This window comes from Mus caroli, unplaced genomic scaffold (genome assembly GCF_978045245.1).
Source record: "Mus caroli unplaced genomic scaffold, Mus_caroli_1 scaffold_7, whole genome shotgun sequence".
NCBI classification, from domain to species: domain Eukaryota; kingdom Metazoa; phylum Chordata; class Mammalia; order Rodentia; family Muridae; genus Mus; species Mus caroli.
This window is the reverse complement of record NW_028227262.1, coordinates 118,404,627-118,419,511: the sequence shown is the minus strand read 5'-3', so window position 1 is coordinate 118,419,511 and position 14,885 is coordinate 118,404,627. Positions and strand designations below refer to the sequence as shown.

At 44.3% G+C, this 14,885-nt stretch overlaps 1 protein-coding gene and 1 long non-coding RNA gene across 25 annotated transcripts in view; one reads left to right on the top strand and one right to left on the bottom strand.

Annotated features, from left to right (window-relative positions):
* Positions 1–2,706, bottom strand: part of LOC110296206 (uncharacterized) — a 142,413-nt gene extending 139,707 nt beyond the window's left edge. For 2 of the 12 annotated variants that reach the window (XR_015047683.1, XR_015047686.1), the window contains exon 1: positions 446–2,692. This is a non-coding gene — a long non-coding RNA (uncharacterized LOC110296206). Of the gene's footprint in view, positions 1–445 lie in introns of all 12 variants that reach the window. The other 10 variants (XR_015047675.1, XR_015047676.1, XR_015047681.1 and 7 more) reach the window with 10 other exon arrangements.
* A 20-nt stretch (positions 2,707–2,726) lies between these two features.
* The window catches only part of LOC110296538 (uncharacterized), a 159,193-nt gene continuing 147,034 nt past the window's right edge, over positions 2,727–14,885 (top strand). For 12 of the 13 annotated variants that reach the window (XR_015047669.1, XR_015047670.1, XR_015047665.1 and 9 more), the window contains exon 1: positions 2,727–2,885. The gene's annotated coding sequence lies outside the window, so the exon portion shown is untranslated. The remainder of the gene's footprint in view (positions 2,886–14,885) is intronic. The other variant, XR_015047666.1, reaches the window with a different exon arrangement.

Here is a 14,885-nt window from a genome sequence, read left to right as displayed (position 1 = left end):
TGAATTTTATCTGCGCAACATTAGCTGGAATGCGGACATTGAAAAAAAAAAAAAAAACCACTCGCTCTCAACCCGGCAGCAGCTCCGGAGGAGCCATGTGGCATCAAGCCACCGCAAAGGGGAAAAAAGTGCTCTTAGCAACACAAACATGGCGAAATAGCTCCGACATGCCCGTTTCACGCAGCAACCCTACCTTCCTTCGCTCGCCCGCCGAGCATCCTGGCCCGCAGCCTCAGGCCCCTTGTGGGGGGCCGTAAGGGGGCCCCGGGGAGTGCGAGGGTGGACGTCAAAAGAGTCCACCGGGAAAATAGCACTGATGACGCGCCAACCCATCTGCCTCACCGAGAGTGCGGGGACGCTTTTTCCACCCCCAAGGTGGGAGTCGAGCATCAAATCCTGTCCCCAAGTCCTGCTGGACCCGTTTTCCCCACCCTAAAGAACTTACCTTGAGGCTGAACACTACACCGCTTTGCTCTCTTTTCTGGTTCCTTCCTCTGGAGTGAGGAGGAAAATGATGCGCACGTAGATTCCGAGAGCGTATTCTTCTAGAATTTTCCCATGATGGTTGGTGGGGAGCGATGGGGACTCTGAGACAGGTGCGGGGCTGCCGGCTAAAAGTTGCTCAGCGCACCACGGTGGGCGACAGGGTCCCCGGAGCGGGCGGAGGACCCCCACTCCCTGTCCCCGGCGTCGCCCACTTGTCACGCCAGGCTGCTGCGTGCGCTCGGCTGCAGAGGAGGTGGCGTAGTTTCTCTTTCTCCCACCTCTTCTCACTTGTTTTGTAGCCGTGGGCTCCCCTAATGCTTTCCTCTCCACAATGTTGTTTCATTATATCATGTCCATCATGTGACACCGGAGAGGCCTCTCTATGGAAACTTAAAGGGGCTCCCACGTGACTGCAGCAGCAACAACAGCAGCAGGACCGGCGGCGGCAGCGTTTGTACCACCACCCACCGGGAGCCCCTCGAAGCATCCCGAAGGGGCTTGTGGCGCTGCGAAAGCCCAGATAAGGGAGCCACTGCATCCGGGAGCTATGGCGTCGGTGCGTGCGTGGAGCCAGTGCTCATTACACAGCAAGCGGAACAGGAGCGTCCTTAAATCCTTTCCTGCAGTCACCAAGCCCACGCTCTGTTAAAATGACATTTCGTGGTTCCTACTTTATTTTCCCCCAAGAGCTGTGAGTTCCCTATCAGGCCTGATTAAATTTTACAAAGTCAAAAAGAAAAGCCAGATTTGCCCTCTGAGTGAGCTCACTCGCCGATCGTTGGTAGAACAGAAATGCCCAGAAAATAACAACCAGAATCGGGCATTTGGTCCATAATTACCATCACTACCAGTTTCGGAGCTTTCTGGAATTACATTCCTCCGGTAACTGTTGATGCTCTCAAGAGGCAAAATGCAAGGCAGTTTTTCTCTTCCGCGGCTATATTAGGGCTTTGTTGCTGACAACAGTAAAAACTTGTTTGTGTCAGGAAGTGAGGTATGAAGCCATGACCTGTAAGGTACAGACAAAACCAAAGTGGCAGTTTGGGCACTACTTTTCTGACCACATTCTTCCAAATGGTGACAAGATGACTGCCATAAAATGCGTGCTTGGTTGGAAATAAGATGATCAGGGAAACATGCTTATCCCTTAATCATACTGTGCATGCTACACACTAGAAATTATATATACATATATATGCATGTGTGTGGACAGAGCGCAAACGTGCATTTTCCTGATATTCTAAACCACCAATTCTGTCCCCACTGCTAGCATTTAACTTAAGTATTAGCGTTTAAAGGCTTATTCGTGTCTAGTGATGTATGGAAACTAAGTTTGAAATCCTTAGTCTTAATGACTTGCAATGTATGTGTGTGCGGGGGGGGGGGAGGCGGGGTCTACTTCGAATCGCAATTCTCTGTCTCTACATTTTTATGTGCCATGGAAAAATATCCTATAAGTAAAATCTATGATTAAATTGCTATATCTCTGTTGGTTCACACTTTCCCGTCTTTATAAGGAAAACGAGGTTGGCAGAATTGTGGAAAAAGGATAAGAAAACACTAACTCAGTAACTGAGGAGTGGGATGGGTGAGGATCAACATTCCGGCCTGGCCTTGATTATCCGTCTCTCTCCATCACTTATGAGCGCATTAGGTCCCCCTCTAATTCTATCTAACACCCATCCTTATGGCCTTCTAACCTCAAGTCTAATTCTTTCATCCTTTTAACCCTCTTTTGCCTGGACCGCCCAGCTCAGGCTCTTTGCTTATGTACCCAGCTCAGGCCTTCCCAAATACTTAACCCCACCACCACCAGCTGCAGCAGGAAGGAGCAGTTGGTTCTCTTCTCAGCAACCTTACCCCCTTACCTCTCTTTGACCTCCTTTAATCTCCTCCACAGCCTGGCCCTTGACTTCACAGTTTCCTCTTACCTTTCTTCACCTGAAATGGCCTGCCCTTTACTGGGGTCTCCTTTACCCCTCCTCTCTGGTCCCATCCCTTCTGCAGGCGAGCCCCAGCATTCCTCCACGGCTCGGCCTGGTCAGCTTGAACCACATTTTGTCGGCTTGCCCTGGGCAAAGAGGGAGTTTATGGTGGAAAGTGGGTCCAAGACTACCCCTGGGTTAGACCCCTGCCTTGCCCCATCCGCTCCTCCCAAGCCCTGGTTGCGGCGCTTCCTGGGCGGATGGTTTGGACTTGCTGCTGCAGCTGCGGTTCTGCTGTGTCATGCAAGAAGGAGGCGGCGGCGGCGGCGGCGGCGGCCGGAGCTGGAGGGGGAGGAGGGGAGGAACCTGATCCTCGGTAGCGAAGGGCTGGAGGCAAACACCGAGCTCCCCCTGAGCCGCCTGGGAGCAGGGAGGGTTCTGCTACCCTGAGGTGCCCTCCCCGCGGGGCAGAGGGTAAGTGGGGCGGCGCAGGTGGTCGCCTTGGGAAGGGAGCGCGCAGGGGGGTTAGGTGGGACGGCGGGACCGCTAGGAGCTACCCGAGCCCCAAGGAGTCAAGTGTCCGACTAATAGAAGCCCAGGCTATAGAAGAGATGGTCTGCCAGTAGCAGCAAGAACAACTATTTGCCTAATGACAGTTGTCCTTAGCCACACGGTGGGTGGGGTTGTAGATCCCGAACTCAGGACCCAGCTAAAGGCAATGATTCACGGTTGCAGGAACTTAATCCGGGCAGCCCTGGCGCTGTAGGACACCCTTGAAAAGAAAAGGCCAACACACCCCAGGTTCCTCTAGCCTTTCTGGACTTTCTGGGTTGTCTTCTTCAAATCTAGGGGAAAGGCTGGGAAACTGGCCCAACCCCACTTTAGCCACAAAAATAACGCTCTTGGCCGGTGGCCCTGGACAAGCAGCCTCTGGTGCAATTAAACAATCAATAGGAAAAAGCCCACCCTCCTCCCTTCTTCACCAGCTCCTTCCACCAAGGTAATTCATGGGGCTTAAAGGAGAAAGAAAATGTGGTATATGTTGCCCTATCCAAGCTGTCAGTCAGTCTGCCACTACACAAATGGCCACCTGTACACTCCAGGGTTCACCCTGCCTTCAGAGGGATGCTTGTGAGAGACACAACAATACTGCTCCAGGTAGCAAGAGGAGACCACCTTAAACTCCTGACAATTTCACCTCCATTGCCCCTTCTCCCCCCTGACCCCCAGGGGAATTGGAAACCTAGACTTGAGAGCAATGAACTGTAGAGACAGACTGGGCACATAGGAACACTGCTCTTTCACCTGCCCACAGTTCTCAGGACAGCAATTATTATTATCATCATCATCATCATCATTATTATTATTATTATTAATTTTATGTTCCTTTCCATGTCCCTCCTGGAAATCTCAAGAAGCACTTTCTGGAACGTTTTAATGTCAGTCGTACACTTAGAAGTAGGGGTTGAGGGGATTAGCGGAAAGGCTAATGACTGTCTCAAAAGCACATGCGGTTGCTAGGGAACTCATGCTCGTCCCTGCTCTCTAATCACCAGTGCGTTCCAGGGAAATCAAACTGCTCGGGGTGTTATTAAAATGAACGGCATTTGGTTGAAGGCTTCTTTGCTTATGTTGTAGCATCCTGGATTGTTATCGATTGCCTCACACCCACATACCTTGTTTTCCTAATTTGATTTCTGTATTTGCGTCACTGCCAGGGACACTCAGACTAGACCAGTCAGGTTCACTTCCTGTTTCTCAGAACTGGTTTATATTTGGTCTCTGTGCTCTAGCTGGTAAGACATTATCACGCTGATCCTCTTGGAAAGGAATCTTTGCTTTCCGTTGACAACAAATTATCCCAATTAAATGCTAATTCTCGTGGAAAACGTCACTGTAGGAGGGTTAAGGCACTACTGGGCTACTTTATTAGCCATTTGAGAAAGCCATTCTTAACATGTAAAGCAAGAAAAACCCATTCCCCCCCTCCTGTCCCTCCCCCAAAAGAAACTTCATTCCTGAGCTTTGGAACTAAAACAAACTCAAGAAGAGAAAATATTTAAGTATGATATTTCCAAAATGAAGCATACAGAAGTACACATGGAAGCTGGAGGAATCATTTGACTAAATAAGGCGTAGAATTGAATTCATTCCAGGCCCAGGAAGGACAAATAAGCGTGGGTTGGCACTGTGGCCCGGAGAGTACAAAGTGTGACTTGAGAGGCTACTTTACAAATAGGAAATCCCACCACCTTGTGAACTAAATGTCTCCTTTACTGATTCCCCTATGTCCCTGATAAGGCAGCCTTGCTTTTTATATTTTTGCTTCGAGTTCCTTCCTCTTTATAACAAGAATATCACCAAGGCAATAGCAGGAAGATAAGACTATGTAAATAAGTAGGTTCTGATGGAGATAATTTGTTTGATGAAAACAAAGCACATAGGCATTGAAGAAAGATTGGTTTCCATTTCTGTGCACAGAGGTGAGCTTAGGGCAGCCATCTTGGGTCTTTGCATGTCCGAATCCCGATGGAAGCTTCTAAAGATCTCAATGTTGATTTCAATTTTAATTTTTACCTGTTAGATTTTTTTTTAATGTACATTGGTGTTTTGCCTACATGCCTATCTGTGTGAAAAGACATGTATATCTGCATAAGGGTGTCAGGTCCCGTGGAACTAGAGTTACAGACAGGCGTGAATTGCCATGTGGGCTCTGGGAATTAAATCCGGGTCCTTTGGAAGAACAGCCAGTGTTCTTAGCCACTGAGCTTTCTCTCCAGCCCCTAGCCTTTAATGCCTAGCTATAAAGATTGGGAATTCGGGGTATGGCGTGTTCATGTAAAAGGTGATTTATTGCTAATACATTGAGTTTTAATGTCAGTTGCCACATAAGTAAGATCTACCTTGTTTCCTATGCATTTCTTCTCTCTTCACCTTGTAGTGGTATAGAAGCAACAGGCTGCAAGGTGCCAAAGTTTGTGATTCCAGTCAAAGACCTTGCAGTTACTCCAGATGCAATTCACCCCTAATGCCTCCACCAGCAAAGTGGAGGGATGATGGAGGAAGGGTATTCAAAAACAGTTATCCGTTGGATCCTGATGAAGCCAAACACTTTAATTAGCAACAGATAGAAACGCACCCAGTTGTAATGTAGAACCCCTCAAATTCAACACATTAAAAAGAATAGTGGGGAGAAATATGAGATTTGTGCTGGAAGGAAAAGTCCTGACTTTGAAACCCAACTCTGTCACTCAATTCATTATTGAGTGCTTGCTGTGGCCCTAGAAATACAGGGATCAATAAAACACGGCCAAGGTGGCCTGCAGGATCTTCTACCGTGAGGAGGCACATGAAAACACAGTCAGTCATACAATAGTGAGCTGACATCTACAGGGGAACTCAAAGGAGGTGCTTAGCTACAGAAGGGAGTAAACCAACCAGAAAAATACAATAAAGGGAGGGATATTCCAGGCCCACCCCACCCAAAGCACTGTATGTCAAGAATTTAAGATTAAAAAAGCACATTCACGGAGCTGAGCCTAGAGCATGGTGTCCAGCAAGTAAAAGATGTTCCACAAATATTTACATGGCATGAAGGCATAGCAGAAGTCTGGAAAGATGAGCAGGCTTCTGTGTAGTGAAAGGCTTTGTCTTTCTAAGATGTTTGGGCTTACTCTAAAGCCAGTGGAAAGCTGTTGGTTAATTTTTAAATATTTATTTATTTATTGCATATTTATGTGTACCCGAGTGTATGGGTGTACACCACGTGAATGTAGGAGCCAGAGGAGATCAGGAGATGGTGTCAGGTATCCATGGAGCTGAAGTTACAGGCAGTTGTGAGCCACCATGTGGGTACTGGGAACCAAACTTGGGTTAATTCAAGTTAATTCATTTTAAGGAACACTCTGACATAATCACATGGCCACTTTAGAAAGTGGCGTACTTTGTTAGTGACACTGTAAGCCAGGGGATTAGTCAAAAGTTTGTCTCAGAATCATAAGAAAAAAAAAGGGGGAGGGAGAACCTCTTAAACCAAGACAGCAAGAAAGGAAATAGAGAGAGAGAAAGGATTCAGTAACTAAGGCAAGGGATTCTGATCATTGGTTGTCTCTGCATGATTGAGAGATGGTGGGAGAATTCTGATTTAGGTAAACAGGATGACAGGATGGCAGGATAGTAGGAGTATCAGTCACCAAGCGAGAAACCTTAGGAAGAAAAGCAGGCCATAGAGAGCAGGACCTTAGTTTAATTTTAAACCTACTGAGGTGAAGTGCCTGTGGGATATCAGAGCGAAGCTAGGTGCTGCTTACCAGAGGAAGCTGAAATTCAGGAGACATCTGTGTTAGCATCATCAGAGTAAGTGAGAGTCCATAGTTGTGCATGGAATCCCCCAAAAGAGAGGGTGTAGAGGACAAGAAGAGTCATAGCAACACCACTGAAAAAGGCAAAGAAGGGCGGGTGCAGGGACAGAATAGAAGCAACAGGAGCTGCGGGTGTTAGATGACTGTGTAGATGCTTTGGGAGGACCAGAGAGTTGGAGATAAACGAGGACTGAAAAGCCCTTGGATTTAGCAACAGAGGTCATCTGTGTATTTGGCAAAAAGCATGTTGGTAAATGGGGAAGAGTCACTAGTGAAGGATGGAGGAGACATGAGAACAGAGGAAGTAGCTAGAGGAAGTTCTCTCAGATAGGAAGCACTAAAGGGTACCTCCAGAGGGAGATGAAGGTATTAAGAAGAGAGTGTTTGAATTCATGGGCTGTAAGGCTAAGGATATAGACTAAAAAAAAAAGAAAAAGAAAAAAAGAGAAAGAAAGGAAGGACGAAGGAAGAAGGGAGGAGAGAGAGAGAGAGAGAGAGAGAGAGAGAGAGAGGAAGAAAGAAAGAAAGAGAAGGAAAGAAAGAAAGAAAGAAAGAAAGAAAGAAAGAAAGAAAGAAAGAAAGAAAGGAAGGAAGGAAGGAAGGAAGGATGGAAGGAGAAAGAAGAGAGCACTCTGGATCCTTCTAGGCTTCTTCAAATTAACTATCATCATACCACCAATTACTTGAGTGGAAAAATAATATGTAGATTGTCTTGGTTCTTCTCTTTTTGTAACTTGAGCATCCATCTCTTGAGGACTTCAAGGCAGCTCTACCTCTCAAACATACTCTTTCTGTCTCCTTTGCTACTAACTTAATCCAAACCAGCATCCTCTCTCTATGCTCATACTGTGGCTTTCTTTAAATAATAATAATAATAATAATGACACATGTCTCATTTATGTGTTCTTGAGTTGGCCTCAAAGTTGTGATCCTCCTGTCTCAGCCTCCTGAGTGTTGAGATTATGTGTATGTGCCATCGTCCCTGGCTCTGAAGCAGTGCTTCTCAACCTTCCTAATGTTGTGACTCTTTAATACAGTTCTTCATGGTGTGATGACCCCCCCCCACCATAAGATTACTTTCATTGCTACTTCATAACTTTACTTTTGCTACTGTTAACGAATCGTAATGTAAATATCTGGTATTTCTGAAGGTCTTAGGCCACACCCTTGAAAGGGCCATCCAGCATCCAAAGAGGTCACAGCCCACAGGTTGAGAACCACTGTTCTAATGGGGTTTTCTTCTTCCCATGATTGTTCTTTCCAGCACACCTAGGCCAGTGATTCAAGCCAGGCATCTTGAGACATAAACCATAGCATAACACATGGTTCTCTTCTTAAAATCCTTCCATATCATCTACTTGTACTTGGAATACAGTCCAGGATCCTTTTCTGGCATCCCATGTCCTGTGTGGCATCCTAGACCAGTTCTCACAGCTCAGTGTCCCTTCACTTTCTCATCATGTTCCAGTCCCACCAAGTTCTGAATGTTTTCTTTTCCTGGGGTACTCTTCTGGTCCTTCTGGTTTTCTTTGAACATCATCTTCTCCTCCTTCCTCCATCTGAAGTGTCCTCTCCTATCCCTCTTCTAATCTCCAAGCACAGTTTTTCACAATACTATTATGAAAGCCACACTACCATTTACTTTATTTCCTATAGTTGAGAACTTCTAAACTGAAAACTCAGTAGAAATTCTTGCCACATAGTTAGATCTTAACACTGTCCACTGGGTGTTTATAGAGACGAAAGGGAGTAGCAGATGAATAAAAATTAGAGAGACCAGGAACCACCTTCCAGAGGCAGGTATTAGGGCACACACCTGTGATCCTACCATTCAGGAAGATGATTCACGAAGATCATGAGTTCAGGGCCAATCTGGGCTGTATAGTGAGACCCTTGTCTCAAAAAGAAAAAGAAAAACAAGTCAGGTGCCAATGTGTTGAGGAATAGCCATTGATGGCGATGTGCTAGGCTTTTAGGGTTTCAGAAGTAGAAGAGTTTACAGCGCTGCTACCCTGGGCATTGACATTCTCTGAACCTCACAGTATAGCTAGAAAATACTCTGTGCTTCAGTGGGCTGTTAGGGGAATGGAGCCAGATGGCATAGGTAGATGATAAAGAGAGCTTGCCATGCTCTTTTAGGAAGTCGGGAGTTCTAAGGGCCAATCTATAACCTCCAAATGTGAGTCCCCTGTCATATAACTCTTGATACTTACTTATTATTAGGACAAGAAAGTGAGAAGCCATTGAGATTAAGTCAGTGATTAAAGTCACTTCCTTCCAAGCCTTGTGACCTGAGTTTGATTCATGGTACCCATACAGCAGACTCTGAAAAGTGCCACAGCATAAGTTTGGTCCCCTCCCCGACAAACACACAAAAAACTAAGTGTAATAAAAAATGACAAAATTGTGACTTAAAAAAAAAAAAAGATCTACAGCCACAGAACTGTTTATGACTGAACCTAGAAGTTAGTTACATCAGACGAGATCAGTAACTAACCCAAAGCTCTAAAGGTGGGTAAAGTATATGACAGACAGATTGAAACCAAACAAATACAAAAAAATCAAATTATGTGTTGCTTTCTCAACACAGGAAGCATGCCCATTGAAAATGCAGTGAGATAAATTTTCTGGTATCTGGTGGTCTGGGCAGATGGTGAAGCAGCCATGTTCTCAGTAAGTAGAAGGGCAAAGACCTCTGTGGAGGACATCCTGGCAGTGTTTATCACTTTTTGAACATACAAAACCTTTGACCTCACAAGTCTACTTCTATATCTTTACCCAAAATAGATTCACAAACATATCGAAAGATGACTCTTCCAAGACCTTTATCAAGGCATTATTTATAGTCCTTAAACACCGAAAAAGCCATCAATAGAGAAGTGGTTACATACAGATCAGAGTGCTGGTAGGAGGGAAAGGTGGGCGGCTGTTAAAGTTGGTGCAACACTCCTGACAAGGATTAGCCTCAGCCTGGAGAGGGGTCCTGAGAGAAGGGGTGTTTAGAACGGCGAAACAAACGACTAGGAGTCAATTGTGGGTATAAGCTGATGGTCTGAGTTCTGCTTGAGACAGCTTTCTCCAGATATCTCCACATAGCTCATCCAGATAGCTCAGCTCTCATAGAATAAGGCCCAGTGTTTCATTTACATATCAATTCAGTCATTTAGGCCTGGTCCCTTGTATTTATCCCTCTAATCAGCATTCCATGACCCCAGCTCCCTGATTCTTAGAAAATGACAGCGAGCATATTTTTTTTTAACATTGCAAATGAATTTAGAGACCTGCCTGCCTTTGTAAGCACAGACAATATGTTTAGCTGGATGGAATCTCACACTGAAATTACCATTCCCACCATACCTAGGCCTAGACCTAAACTTGCCCTGTCCCAGGCTGACCTTGAACTCAGGAATCTTCCTGCCTCTGTACCTGCTTGCCTTTGAATCTTTCTGACAAGCTGGCTTATAGTGCAGCTGCCTCTGTTCTTTTGGTTCCGAAAAGTTCCTTATGCAATTCATATTGCATCCTTGTATTTTGCATAGTTGAGAAATTATATATTTTTGAACTCATGTTTCCAGAGTTTGTTTCTACAGCCTTAAGGGGCTCTCCTGAAGGTCATAGTGTTCTGCCATTGTGCTGAGACATTAGACACACAGTCACCTCCTGGACCCATGCTGTCTCTAATAATCATAGAGTCAGTAACCTTGGCAGAGAGGACATTCCCTAATAACCTTGGCAGGGAAAATAGTTCCTAAAGGAAGAATATGAAGATGCACACACACACATGCACACACACACACACACACACACACACAAGCTTCACACCCAGCAACTGTTAACACTCACGGAGGACCACACCCTGCTGGCTCTGTTCCAGGGGCAGGATACATGTCACACTGTCCCTTCCAAGTGGCCTTTCAGTACATAGCACACTCCCAGACATACCCATGGGAACTGAGCTTCTCAATACATTACTAAGTAAGAAAACAAAAAATTAGATAAAGAACAACACATGTATTTTGCTGCCATTTTTTGAATAGGAGATTTTTTTTTTTGGTCTAGAATGTATTGTAGGGTGAACAGGACAAGAACACATGTGAAGAGGCTAGTCTAAAGGATATTTCAAAGACATGTGTAAGAAAGGATGGCTGCCAGGTGAGGAGGGTGGCATGAAGGAGCCAAGAAATAACCAAGGCCCACAGAGCTGTTTCAAATACTTTAATGACAGGCAGGACATGGTGAGTGACACACATGGAGACACTGTCACTGATACAATGGACTTGAAGATGTTTCTGTTATCTTAGAAGATAATAGATGTGTGATCAGATGTGTGACCAGAGTCTCAGTGACTAAGATGGGGAATCTTGCAACAGCCATAGGATTAAGGAGACAATGTGCTCTGCCCCAGTGACGATGTCTATCGTAGACCTGGAGATAGGAGTCTGAAGCTCAGAAAAGCTACAGAAGTTTCATTTGTGAACTTAGGAGATCATTTACGGTGGGCAAAAATAAGATGAAAAAATAAAGTTAAAATATGTTCAATATAGAGGTTGGGTAGAAAAGAAAATTGGCAATGGAGACATAAATAGAACTCAGAGAAGTGGAACTAAGGGACAAAAGGGGGACTGGGCTCAGCCCTGTCAAGAAAGATTAGCACAGCTCAGCAGTCTTCCTCCTGAGTCCTAATGTCTTTAAGAGTTGGGATTTTTTTTTTTTTAGACATTTTTGTATGTCCAGTGTCTCACACATAATAAACAGCAGCAAATTTCCGTTGAATTGGGAAAGTGACAGAAATACACAGACAGACAAAGACTGTAGAATTTATGTGTGGATCTCAGAAGATCAATCAGTGCAGGCTAAGGATGACGATGAGGAGTAGAACTTATCTACTATGTAGAAGGCCCTGGCTCTACCTCCCAGCACCACAAAATAAATAAGTAAGTAAACAGATAAAGAAGACTCATTTGAGGTTCACCACAAGGAACCTTACTTAGGAAATAGATAATCCTGTGTTCTTTGTATTACTCGAGAGCTAACAGGCAGATTAATTGCTCATGGAACCACACTCCTTTCTAGTAAGTGCCTCCTCAGAACTGTGACAAATATTTCCTCTGGCTGGGCCACCTAAGTTACTTTTGTGTTTCTTTATGTCCTAGAGGATAATAAGAATAGTTTATTTCATCCTATCCAGAGTCAGTGTCTCTCAGTGAATCCATTTTGGGGTAACTACATTAGCCATTCTTAGATTCCCAGCCTTAAATTCCTACAAAAAGAAAGGTGACTCTAGGCAGGAAGATGGTGACCCTCCTAGATGCGTGCCCAGCATCTCATTCTGCCACTGGACTATGTCACCACCAACAGAAGAGCAAGATGGTTTCATTTTGAGAATGTGGGAATCACTGACAGAAGATCACGCTGGCAACAGAGGTATACTCAGTTCTGAGAGCAGTTGTCTGGGATGTGTGCACAGAACACTGGGTTCAAACCTTATTATCACACAACAACAACTGCAAAACCAAAACGACGTTGAGTGCACTGTTAAGGCCTGAACTAGGGAGGTGGAAACAATACAATCAGATGCTCAGTGAGCACTGGGCCAGCTGAGGTTGCATGAGAACTGGGAGGGGGGGGGGAGAGAGGGGAGAGAACATAATTGATTGGAAACTTTGAACATGGAGCTGGAGAAGTGGTACTTGCTCCTAACTGCAGAGCCAAAGAACTCCATTTTGAATCACAGTGCCCACATCGGACAGCTCATAACCACCTGTGGCTCCATCACCAGGGTATCTGGCACCCTCTTCTAGCCTCTAAGAGTACTGGAACACATGAGGTGTGTGTGTGTGTGTGTGTGTGTGTGTATAGATAGATAGATAGATAGATAGATAGATAGATAGATAGATAGATAGATTAGTAAAAATGAAACAAATCTAAAGAAAACTTTAGAAACTAAAATAATAGCAGTAGCTTTAACAATATTGAAAGGCTTATGACATCCTAACATTATTATGATCAGTGATTAGCAAACGTTGCCTACAAAAGATGAGATAGAAAATATTTTAGGCTTCTCTGCCTCTGTCCCAAATCCTCAATGCTGTCACTACAGTGAGAAGGCAGCCATCAAAATACATCAATGAAGCTGAGTGCAGAGGACACACCTGCAGTCCCAGCCCCAGGCATTCAGAAGGTAGAGGAAGGCAGGAAGTCTCAGGTTCAAGGCCAAACTAGGTTATATAGCAAGATGGCTGGAAGAAGGAAGGAAGGGAGAGTGAAAAGAGGGGATATTGAATAAGTATGGCTATGTTTCAATGAGACTACGTATGGATAATAAAATTTAGATTTCATACAGTTCTCCCTTGTCACTTGATTTCAACCCTCTTTTAGTATTTTTTCCAACCAATTTTTTAAATGTGAAACAATTCTCAGTTTATAAGCCACACAGAGAGAGTGTGGGCTGCAGATGGGCTGCACAGGGAGGGGTTTTGCAACCTCTGGTTTAGGTAAGTGTGAACATCTTGCCATGAGAAAAACTGTCCACATCTGGGCTTCCAAAGACAGAAATTTGCTTTGTTTCCATATTTTTCACCTTCCTTTTCCTGTCTCCATTCTCTTGGACATATCCATCTGTTGATCTGTCCCCTAGGACAGTCACCTTCGTGTGACTCACTTCTTCCTTGTAATGTACCTGTCCGTAACTGTTGCAACACTTTAGCCAGCGATGGACCCATATGTGATAATGGTCCCATAATATCATAATGGGGTTGAAAAGTCTTCTTACTTAGTGATAGCGTAGCTTTCAGAGTGTTGGAGCAGGAGGCATTATCAACATGGGTAAGGTGATGCTGGTGTCTGTCAGTCTGTACCTCTGGTCATATAAAAGTATAGCAAACAGTTCCATGAGGGAATAACCTGATGTTATTATAAAGGACCATAGTATGGGCTTATGTGCTTATTATACTATACTTTCTGTTACTTTATTATTTTAGAGCTTATTCCAACCAATAAATATGATGTCTGTAAGACAATGTGCCGTGTTATAGCAGCAGCAATCTCATATCTTTTTTTAAAGAATGATTTAATATAACTTTTTATTTATTATGGTCCTGTGAACAATATACTGTTTTATATGCATGTTAGTATGTATAAGACAGGCATAATATATTATATGCTGTATATATAATATATAATGCAACCTATATCGTGTAGCCCAGGTGAATAGTAATCTATACAGTGTAGGCTTCTATGAGTACTCTCAGTTTACCAAACAACAAAATCACTTGAGGACATTTCTTGAGTCATGTCTTCATCATTAAGTGACTCTTAAATGTGTTTTATATGATAAAGAATTCTTCCTAGTTGGCTTTATAAATACATAAAACTGAGATAAAAACATAAATGCTAGTGAGTCTTGTATATGTATGTCTTAGTTATTTTTCTATTACTCTGATGAGGTACCCTGACCAAGGCAGCTTACGGAAGAAATTGTTTATTGCGGGCTTACAATTCCATACTGTCCATGACCGTCCCTGTTGGGGGCTTGGCAGCAGACAGGCAGGCACGGAGCCAGAGCAGTAGCTGAAAACTTACATCTTGGGTCACAATCAGGAGGCAAAGAGAGAGAGAAAGAGAGAGATCACACTAGGAAAGGCTCAAATCTTTTGAAACCTCAAGGCCTTCACTTGGTGACATACTTCTAACAAGGCCACACCTCCTAGTCCTTCCCACACAATTATACCAACAGAGGAGTCAACATTAAAATATATGATCCTATGGCAGTATCACCATAGTGTGTTTGTGAGTGTGTCTGTGTAGCTGTGTGAGAGTGTCCCTGTGTGTGTAGGTATGTCCGTATGTGTGCCTGTGCTTACAGAGTTATTTCTTAAGAGCCTTCCAAGGTAGGTTCTTCGGGTCCAGGGCTTGGGGGTGGGCATGGTTGTTGTTTTTGCATTTCTGGCTTTGTTTTTGTTGTTGTTGTTGGTAGTGATTTGTTTGTTTCTTTCTTTCTTTTGAGACCAGGTCTCTTTGGTACCTTGGGCTCACCAACCAGCTCTACAAACCCCTCTTTCACACCTTCCCAATGGTGGGATAACAAACTTGTGTCGCCACACATAGATTGTTT